The following is an 11,335-nucleotide window of genomic DNA, read 5'->3' on the forward strand; positions in this document are numbered from 1 at the left end:
TAAATTAATTGAACAACTACATTTAGCATATAAATGTAGATATTGACCAATATGATTCTTATTTCTAAGTAAATATTTATACAAAAAGTTAGGCCTTTAGTATATAATCCAATAATGCCCCCCCCCCCCCACCACCTTCGCTTGCAAATGGGTTAATCCACTCATCAGTAGTTTCATCAAAGGAATCCCATATGGGTTTTTGTTGTGGTAGTGTAATGGACGCCATGTATTGGATTTGCTCAAAAAGATCATTATCAGAGTTTTCAAGAGTAGTTTCCATGGACTAGAATACAATGGCCCCTGGCCTTGTAGGTCCTACATGGTCTTGCTCAAGATTACCCTGAAAATGCCTTTTCGCATGTGTACGGGTCAAGATAGCATGACATTCTTTTGGTAACAATGTTGCAAAGATTTATTTTTTTTGGGGGGGGGGGGGGGGGGTTTGCTACTTAGGTTGGGTGCAGATGGTTCATCATCCCATGATGGTTCCAGATTTGGAAGAGGGTCAGGAATTGCATAATTAACATAATAATCAAACTTACCACTGGGTTCGCCTACTGTCCCACCGGCCTTTTGACCAATCCTTTTATGCCTTAGGCTTATTTGTGCCTGTTGATGCGTTGGGCGTCTTTGAGCTGGAGAGTGATGATTAGTTTTGGGAGGTTAAGCCAAGACCTTGACTACTCTGGTAGTTGGGGTGAGACTGTTGACTTCATAAATATCTGGCATAAGGATTTTTTCAAATATAATTTGCGCAAAACAGTCCCCTTGATTGACCTGATAGGGAAAGTCCGTGTGGTTAAAAAACTATTATTAGGACTTCACCTCTATAGTCACAATCAATTACTCCCGTGCCTATGTCAAGGCTAAATTTCCATGCTGCGCTTGATCTTGCTACAATACGACCATAGGTTCCCCAGGGAATTTCCAGGCTCAGTCCTGTAGGTACCAGGCTTTGCCCTCTAGGCTCTATTGTGCATGCTTCACTAGCCACCAAGTCAAATCCTGCAGTACCAGAAGTTTTTCGTTGTGGAATAACCACATTAATAGATGATTTTCATACCAGTATAAAGGGATATTCATCACTTGTTGTGGGTTGGTTATCATATAGTGGTTTACAGTCATCTTCATATGCCAGAACACCAGGAGCCTTCTCTACTAAAACTGCTAGAGTATGGAAAGATTCTTCATCGCTTTGTACTCTTCATCTCTAGCATTATATCAAATGGCTCTTGCTAATGTTGTCACTTTATAATTACTGAAACTTAATGATATCCTACCATCCATTAGGTTTCTACTATTTAATTCAGAGAGATGCATAGGAATGTTGACTTGGGTAGGGTTAATTATCCAATTTAACCCTTGAAGGCCTGTTGTGGAACATCTTCACCCCGGTAAGGCCCTAACTCCATGGCTAGTTTGGTAATCCATGACTCCTTGGACTTCGTAGGAGAAACCCACGTTCGGGGTGTTGGATAATCGTCCAACTAACCCTTGTGTAATAAGCAGGTTGGCTTAACTATTCCTCAATTGCTCATATCCTCGAGTAATGATGGATTCCTAGAGTACCCCAAGATGAACATATTGCATACGGTTGCGTTGTAGTTGATTAAAGCTTTCTTCCTGAATAAACATACGGTCCACCTGATTGTTATCAGTCACCAGTACAACTTCTTCAGATCGATGCACATACACTCTGTGGTGCGCATCATCCCGCCTTGAGTGGTAAAGAATATCTACTAGTACTATCGATGCTCTTTCCTGCATCGAGAGTCATAGTTGAGCTTGTGGATCAATTTACTATTCCAGAGTTTATTCAAGAGTTTGTCTTCCAGTCAATCTTTACCCTAGTCATCTTACTACCTGCTGGGTTGTATGTAGTCTTCTTTGATTTCTTCTATATTCTATGATCTGATCATCGAAGAGGGGAGTGGTAGTCAGCGTTGAAGGTTGCTTAGTAATAGCTCTTGTTGCCATTAACCTTTTAACTTCTCCTGTTCTTCCTTCAATATTTTGTAGGGGTCCTTAAAGACTATGAGCTTCCCTTTGCTCTCCTTAGGTATTTCTATAGGACCTAAAGTTAGACCTTTTAATTTGTCAATAAGATCTTTTGGAATTATACCAGCTGAAGGGACGCCTTTTCTGGTGTGTTCCAAGATAGTTTTGAGATCTGCTTGTATATCTCGGACACTTTCATCTATTTGAACAAGAAGCTGGTTTGTGTGTTGCCTTGCTTGATTAAGGCTGAGTTTCCAGAAGAAGGGCCCTGGAAATCACTTGGTCCAGCGAAGCCAATAGCAGGTGATTCTATTTGTTCTGTAGCCTTGACAGCTTTTTTGTAGGAATTTGTTCCTTTTGTAATGGCGTAGCTATGGTTCATGAAATTGTCCACCTTTCTAGCTTGTGAAGTAATACCTCTACTCTATGGATCTTTTTGTCAAGTCCTTCTGCTACCTCTTCAAGTAACTTTGGTTGAGCTGTTATTTCTGTTATTAGCTCAGTCATTTCCTATTTTGTTAGAGGTTTATTTTCTGTGTAGGCTAGGGTTAGATTGCTCAAAGTAATTTTAAGTCCTTGGACTTCCTTTTCAAGATCCTTACACCCCTCAAATATTTGTTTGAAAATTTTCAAGTGAACTTTAGAGGATAAACAAGTTCAGTTGTAGACTATGGCTAGGTTGTTAGCTAGTTGATTTGTGGTAACTTTGGTGGTAGAAGTGAGGTCAAGGTATTCAAGGTTAGTTGTTCGGGAATTCTCATACCAATTTTGAATTGCTATTTCGCAAGTTTCAGACATAGATTACAAACATAATTCAAGGTTACTAGGGCAGGACAGTTCCTTACTAGGCTTTGCTCACACAGGTGTGTCCTTGGATTTACTTACGACCTTCTCACCTTGACGACCAAGTTAGAACCTGTTCTTTTGCTCAACCTAATTTGTATAATACCAGTAGCCTATTAAGCCAAGAATTATATAAGTAAATTATCACCCTTTTAGGAAATTGACATAATTATCCCCTACAACCCTTCCTTTTATATGTTAACCATAAGGGTTTATGCTACCATAATCATCTTTAAAACTAGCGCTGATACCAAGAAATTCAAAACAAGGAAGCAGAGTAATAGAAATAAGGAGAAAGATGATGAAACTCACATATAATATTACTTTGCTTCAAGAACTTTGATTACAAACTACCCAAGTAGAGCTCAAGTGATCCTTGAATGCTCTGTAAGGTTTTCCTGCTTCCTTACTTATAGAAGGATAGTAGGCAAGACGGGTGCTCATAAGGCCCCATCATCGCATGGCCTGTCTATCCTTATAAGCGGGAATCTTTCTTTATAGCTCGTTTGATCCTATAGGACCTTATCCCTAGTACACATAAGATAAGAGGGAATCCCCTTTATAACACACAGATACGAAGGAGTCCTCTTTATGATTAAATTCTGTTAACTTATTACTGTAAAATATAATTCTATTATTAATTTATGGTTCTATACTTCAAGCTTACATTTGGGCCAACTAATTATGGACCCGGAGAGAGCTAACAAAATTTTAAAAAATAGAGTGGAAGAGCTATAGGCTGCCCCTACCATTCCCAATGATAGAATTGTTCAATTATAAGGAAAAATAGATTCGCAAACCGAGCTTATCACTGGTCTGGAGAAAACTCTACAAGGTTGGCGTCAATTACTACAGTCCCAGGAGGCGGAGAAGAAAAACTTGGAGCTTCACCTACAAGGGAGTGAGTCTAAACTTCGAGTGAAGAGGGCTCTAAAAGATAAGGCTCTTTCGCATCTAGCTCAGAAAACCATATTTTTTAGAAAGGCTATAACTATCGGATGGATTTAGATCTCCTGAACTAATTTAAGAGTTGACTGTCAAAATCTTCTTATTGTTAGATCAACAAGAGAAACTAAAAGCCCAAGACTCACAGATAACCTCCCTATTAGATGAGCTAGAACATTTCAAAGTGGAACATGCTACCATTAAGGTTGAGAAGGATAACCTTTAGTCTGAACTTCAAACGTACAAGGCGGGAGAGGATGAACGATGGAAAATAAACGAAGATCCTATTTGGACTTCCTTGAATTTGGTGAAGAGTATGTCAGGTGCATTGTAGGGACTCTCACCCACTCAGCTGAGGGGATTGTTCAGCAGTAAAGGGAAAGAGGTTACCTATCAAAGGAAGCTTCTTCCCTCTTCATAGATCATCGGTGGCTCAACAAGGAGCTTCCAAGAGAATTCTTAAGTAAGTTTGAGTGAGTATGTATTTTTGGTACTTGTCACCTATTGTCCTGTGTAACTTCATGTATCTTCAGAACCACCCATATCTGAAGATACAAATTGAAATATTTAATATGTTTATAGAGAAATTTTATAGATAAATTCTTGATAACATAGAGAAATTAATGATGACTTCCTGGGTTGAATCATAAACCACCCGAGCATATAGTGCTAAAAAAAATGAGCAAGCCAGATATAATACAAAACATTCCATAATAAACTCATGAACTGCATAATAAACTGGTCAGACATATAGTCCCGAACTAAATAAGCAAGCCAGACATAATATAAGCAAAGTTAATAATGAATTCCTGGACTACATAATAAACCGGTCGGACATATGATGTCAAACAAAATAAGCAAGCCAGACATAATATAAGCAGAATTGATAATGAATTCCCGGACTGCATAATAAGCCGATCAGACATATGATCCCGAATGAAATAAGCAAGTCGAATATAATATAAGTAGAATTGATAATGAATTCTCAAATTGCATAATAAACTGATCAAACATATAATGCTGAATGAAATAAGCAAGCCAGACTTAATATAAGCAGAATTGATACTGAATTCCCAGACTGCATAATAAGTCGATTGGACATTCGAATAAAATAAGTAAGCTGGAGATAATATAAGTAGAATTGGTAATAAATTCCTAGACTACATAATTAACTAATCAGACATATGATCTTGAACGAAATAAGTAAGCCGGACATAATATAAGCAGAATTGGTAATGAATTCCCGGACTGCATAATAAACTGATCAGATGTATGATCCCAAACGAAATAAGCAAACCGGACATAATATAGGAAGAATTGATAATGAATTCTTTGATCAACTGTTAAAGGTTTAAAGTCTCCCGTCACCCCTTAAGATCGCATATCCGGTCACCCCTTAAGCATGTTGATCGACTATAGAAGGTTTAAAGTCTCCGGTCACCCCTTAAGGTCGCCGATCGACTGTTAATGGTTTAAAGTCTCCAATTGCCCCTTATGGCCACCTATCCGATCACCCCTTAATGTCATTGATCGACTATAAGGTTTAAAGTCTCCAACTATCCAAGTGACCTGTAAAGGTTTAAAGTCTCTGGCCGTCCAATAGACCGATCGACTTAAGGTTTAAAGTCTCCAGCCTTCCAAGCGATTGTTCGACTATAAGGTTTAAAGTCTCTGGTAGTCCAAGTGACTAATTGACTGTAAGGTTTAAAGTCTCAGCAATCCAAGTGACCGATCGATTGTTGATGGAGAATAGATCCACTTTCTCGGAAGATTGTATAGACTTTTTAGCTAATGTTGCCTACACTTTTCATTAATTGTACAAAAAAGTTGAACAAAATACATGAATAGGCTCATTAAGTTCTGTAAGGTTATAAATAATTAACACTCCAAGGTTTGTCCAATCTGTGACCTTAAGCATCTTTGAGATTATAAGAGTCCAAGGTGAGCTTTTGTATCACCCTAAAGGGGCTGCCCCATTGTGGTTCTAATTTATTAACATCTCCGACTGGCTTGACATGCTTCCACACTAGATCATCCACTTGAAAGAATCTAGGAATAACTCTTCTGTTATAGTTCTGTCTCATTCTTTGGCGATATAATATAAGCTGAACTACTACCTTATCTCATACTTCTTCTATTAAGTCGAGCTCTATAAGACACCGACCATCATTGCCCTCATCATATAAACATCTTAAATCTGACTCCACACTGATCTGTATCGGGACTACTGCTTCATCACCATATACTAAATGAAAAGGAGTTATACCTGTTGATTCTCGGGGTTTTGTATGATATGCTCATAACACACTGGGTAACTCATCCACTCAACTACTCCCAACATGATCTAGCTTAGTTTTCAATCCTCAAATAATCTCTCTATTCGTCACTTCTACTTACTCGTTACTCTGTGGATAAGCTATAGAGGTAAAATCTTGGATAATACCATACCCTAAACACTATTGTCAAATTCGTTTGCCTTGAAACTATCTTCCATTATCAAAAATTAACTTGTACGAAATACCAAATATGCAAATAATAGATTGCCATAAAAACTTAATAACTGCTTGTTCAGTAATTTTAGCCAGTGGTTCCGCTTCCACCCATTTGGAGAAGTAATCCACAGCAACTAGTAAAAACTTTCTCTGAGCTGGTGCTATAGGAAATGACCCCACTATGTCCATACCCTATTAATTAAAAGGATAAGATACCATAGAGGTCTTCAGTAATTTAGTAGGGTGATGAGGAATATTCTGATATTTTTGATAAGACAAACATGTTCTCACGAGCTGAGCAGCATCTGCTTGCAAAGTGGGCCAAAAATATCTTGCTAATAATATTTTTCTGGCAAGAGACCGACTCTTATATGATTACCACAAGAGCCTTGATGCGCTTCTTACAGAATATACTATATATATTCTGGTCCCCGACATTTGAGAAGAGGATGAGAAAAAACCCTTTTGTAATATTGGTCCCCAATCATAGTGAACCGGCCAGCCCTTTTCTTAAATACCCGTACTTGCTCTCCATCAACTAGTAGAATACCTTGTTATAAGAATAAGATAATTGGCGCCCTCCAATCACTTTGTAATTCTAAATCGGCCTGCCTCTCTATAGAAGCTACAAATAATGACTGCTCCATAGGCTTATCCAAATTCCAAGGAATTATGGTAGAGTCCAATTTAGCTAACTCATCTGCTATTTGATTATCTGAATGGAGAATTTTTTTATGACTATTTCTTGAAATTCGGCCTTCAGTTTACTAAATGCCTTTACATATATCTTGAGCCTTTTGTTGTTGATCTCAAAATTACTGGACAACTATTGAGATGCCAACGGAGAATCAGAATATATGAAAACCTGAGCGGCTCCTATGTGTCACGCGGCTTGTAACCCCGCTATTAATGGCTCATACTTTGCTTGATTGTGTTGGTTGCTACCCGGAATATTGTACTGGTTCCCCTGTACAAAAATTTTGTACAAGTCCTGAATCTTTCTTAACAACCTATTGTGGTCTTTAGAAATTAAATTTGGAATCGCAAACAGACCTTAACATTATTGATTCCAAATTCAACTTATCTGTTCTTAGAGGTTTAGACTTGGATCGCAAACGATGCTTAACATTATTAATCCAAATCCACCTATCTTACAAATTTGATTAAATATTTAAACATGGCGAGGCACTAGGCCTTCTTAGGTATGGGATCATCCACCACTTCCTAGACAAATCCTTTCAACGAAATTCAATATTTAATCTCCTTATAGTAACCCTAGGTTTATCCATTAAGAACAATCGAATCACAAGATCAAAAAACCAAAGAAACATAAAATCAAAACATAAATTCGATAGCCTAGAATCATTAGCCTCTTGTGTTTAGTATTTCAAGATATAAACAAAAGAATAAACTAGTTATGATGCGGAAACTAATAACTAGTTATACCTTTTGTACCTTATAGACCTCACGATCTTCTATCGTATTCCTCTTCTTATCTCGGACGTCGTGTGGGCGACGATCTATCAAGACGAGAATCCACCTAAGCCTCCTTCTTCTCCTTGCAAATTTCGGCCACCAACAATCTCCTTGAGATGAAGAATTTTGGCCACCAACCAAGCTCCAAAGGATGCTAAAAAACAAGGTCTCCTTTCTCTACTTCTTCTCCAAGCTAAATCCGGCCACCAACCAAGCTCCAAGGGATTGATGCCGCCGGCCACCAAAGAAGAAGAAAAGGAGGAGAGGAAGGATGAGGGCTGGCCACCACCAAGGAAGAGAGGAGAGAAATAATAGATGTGTTATTAGGTGAAGCACCTCTACCCTCTCTTTTATATTCCTTGGTCTTGGCAAATAAGAAAAGTTTTAAACATAATTAAAACTTCCTTACTTTCCTTGCCTATGGCTAATAAGGAAAATTTAATTAAAATTTCCTCTTTATCCATCTTATGGCCGACCCCTACAAATCCTCCAAATAAAGAAAGTTTTAAACACAAAATTAAAACTTTCTAATTTGTTTCCGGAAATTTTTTAAAATAAAAATTTCTCTTTTAAAAATTCCCTTCATGGTTGGTTATAAAAGGAAACTTTTTTAAATTAAAATCTCTCTATTAAAACATGTGGATGATTACAAAAAGGAAAGTTTTCTCCAAACTTAAAATCTTCCTTTTAACTATAAATAAGGAAAGATATTAAACCTTTCTCTTAATCCTTTGTAGAAACAATAAAAAGAAAAATTTAATTTTAAAACTCTCTTTTAAATCATGGCTTCCACATAAGGAAAGATTTTAAAAAATTAAAATCCCTTTTATTTTAATTGTGGCCGGCTACCTTAGCTTGGGTTCCAAGCTAGGGTTAGACACCACTTGATCCCATCTAACCTTGGTTTGGTCGGCCCTAGCTTGGGCTCCAAGGTAGGCTTGGCCGGTCACCTTAAGGTGGATAAGAAGTTGGGTTTAGGTGGGTATAAGACTTTATAAATAAGAAGCTACGACAGGGACCGAGAGGAGGAATTGGTTTTGGTCTCCCGATGAACTTGAGCTTCCCGTGTTCGCCCCGAACACCTAACTCGAGTTCATCAATAATAACTCATACAACTAAAGAGTTATTATTGAACTACCGCACCAATCCCACATTACTATATGGGCTCCTTCTTATCATGAGTGTGTTAGTCTCCTTGTGTTTAAGATATAGAATGCCCACTAATTAAATGAGTTACTGACAACTCACTTAATTAATATCTAGCTCCAAGAGTAGTACCACTCAACTTCATTGTCATGCCGGACTAAGTCCACCTGCAGGGTTTACAAGACAATCCTTATAAGCTCCTCAAGGGGACATCATCAACCTAGATTTCTACGACATAGTTTTATTCTATAATCAACAATACACCATATAAATAATATAATTTCTCAACTTATCGGGCCTATTGATTTAACTAACTAAATCGCACCCTTTGATAAATTAAAGAAATAAATATTAAGTATATGTGCTTGTTATTATATCATGATTAAGAGTACACACTTCCATAATAACGGAGGTATTGTTCTTTTATATAGTCAGTATAAAAAGAAACTACCTCAAATGATCCTGCTCAATATACTCAGAGTGTATTAGTGTAATTTTTAGTCAAGATAAACTAATACCAAATTACACTACACCTATTCCAATGGTTTGTTTCTATCCATCTCAATCGTGAGCTATTATTTATAATTTATAAGGAACTAATAACATGATCTTCTGTGTGTGACATCACGCACCATGTTATCTACAATATAAATTAATTGAACAACTATACTTAGCATATAAATGTAGACATTTGACCAATGTGATTCTTTATTTCAAAAATAAATGTTTACAAAAATTTAGTCTTTTAGTATACACTCTAATAATCTCCCACTTATACTAAAAGACTATGCTGTCATAAACACTGCCATACATCTGATCCCCATCCTCTCAACATGCCGATCAAAAGCTTTTGCCGGAAGGGCCTTCGTAAAAGGATCTGCCAGGTTATCTGCTGATGCAATCTTGGCGACAACAACTTCTCCTTGCTTTACGATGTCTCGTATCAGGTGGTACTCGCGCTCTATGTGTTTACTCGCCTTATGGGCTCATGGTTCCTTCAAGTTTGCTACTGCAGCGGTATTATTACAATAAATTGTGATGATTTTGGACAAACCAGGAATCACATCTAAGTCCATTAGGAAGTTCCTAAGCCATACAACTTCTTTGGCTGCCTCAGAGGCTGCCACATACTCAGCTTCCATGGTTGAGTCTGAAACGCATTTCTGCTTAACACTCCTCCATGCTATGGATCCACCTCCTAAAGTAAACACATAGCCTGATGTAGACTTACTATTGTCCCTATCTGATTGGAAGTCAGAATCCATGTAACACACAGGGAGCAAATCATCTGCTTGGTAAACCATCATATATCTCTAGTCCTTCTCAAGTACTTCAATATATGCTTTACTGCAATCCAATGTCCTTATCCAGGGTTACTTTGATATCTGCTAACCATGCCCACAGCAAAACAGATATCAGGTCTCGTGCATAACATAGCATATATTAGGCTTCCTACAGCTGAAGCATAAGGAACAATCTTCATTTCTTCTATCTCTTTTGATGTCTTCAGAGACGTCTCGTTAGATAAAGATACTCCATGCCTAAAAGGTAGAAAACCTTTCTTAGAGTCTTGCATGCTAAAACGAGCTAGGATTGTATCGATATATGAAGCTTGGGATAAGTACAACATTCTTTTCTTGCAATCATTTATTACTTTGATCCCGAGAATATGTGCACATTCTCCTAAGTTCTTCATATCGAATTGCTTGGACAACCATATCCTTACTTCCGACAACACTTTTATATTGTTTCCAACTAACAAAATATCATCTACGTATAGTACAAGAAATACCACCAAGTTTTCGTTGTACTTCTTGTATACACAAGACTCATCTGGACACTGAATAAATCCATATGACTGGATTACTTCATTAAACCGGATGTTCCAAGATCTTGAAAATTGCTTCAGTCAATAAATCGACCGATTGAGCTTACACACTAGATGCTCTTTGCCTTTTGCAATAAATCCCTCTGGTTGCTTCATATGGATGTTCTCTTCAAGACTTCCGTTAAAGAAAGCTGTCTTGACATCCATTTGCCAAACCTCATAATCCATATGAGCAACAATAGATAAAAGAATCCGGATAGACTTAAGCATGACTACTGGCGAAAAGGTTTCCTCATAATCTATTCCCTCTTTCTGAGTGTACCCCTTTGCAACAAGTCTTGCTTTGAAGGTTTCTACCTTCCCATCTATCCCTCTTTTCCTTTTGTAGATCCACTTACATCCAACGATTTTTACACCATTTGGTTGGTCTACAAGCTCCCAGATCTTATTAGAATACATTGATTCTATTTCAGATTTCATCGTTCTTTGCCAAGATATTGCATTTTATCTTGGAGTGCTTCGTCATATGTCCGGGGATCAGGTTCAAGTTCACAAGGGATCAAGTCTGACGACTCCCCTAAAAACATGAATCTCTCAGGTTGCCTCA

The sequence above is a fragment of the Zingiber officinale genome, chromosome 11B (assembly GCF_018446385.1).
Source record: "Zingiber officinale cultivar Zhangliang chromosome 11B, Zo_v1.1, whole genome shotgun sequence".
In the NCBI taxonomy this organism is placed as follows: Eukaryota; Viridiplantae; Streptophyta; class Magnoliopsida; order Zingiberales; family Zingiberaceae; genus Zingiber; species Zingiber officinale.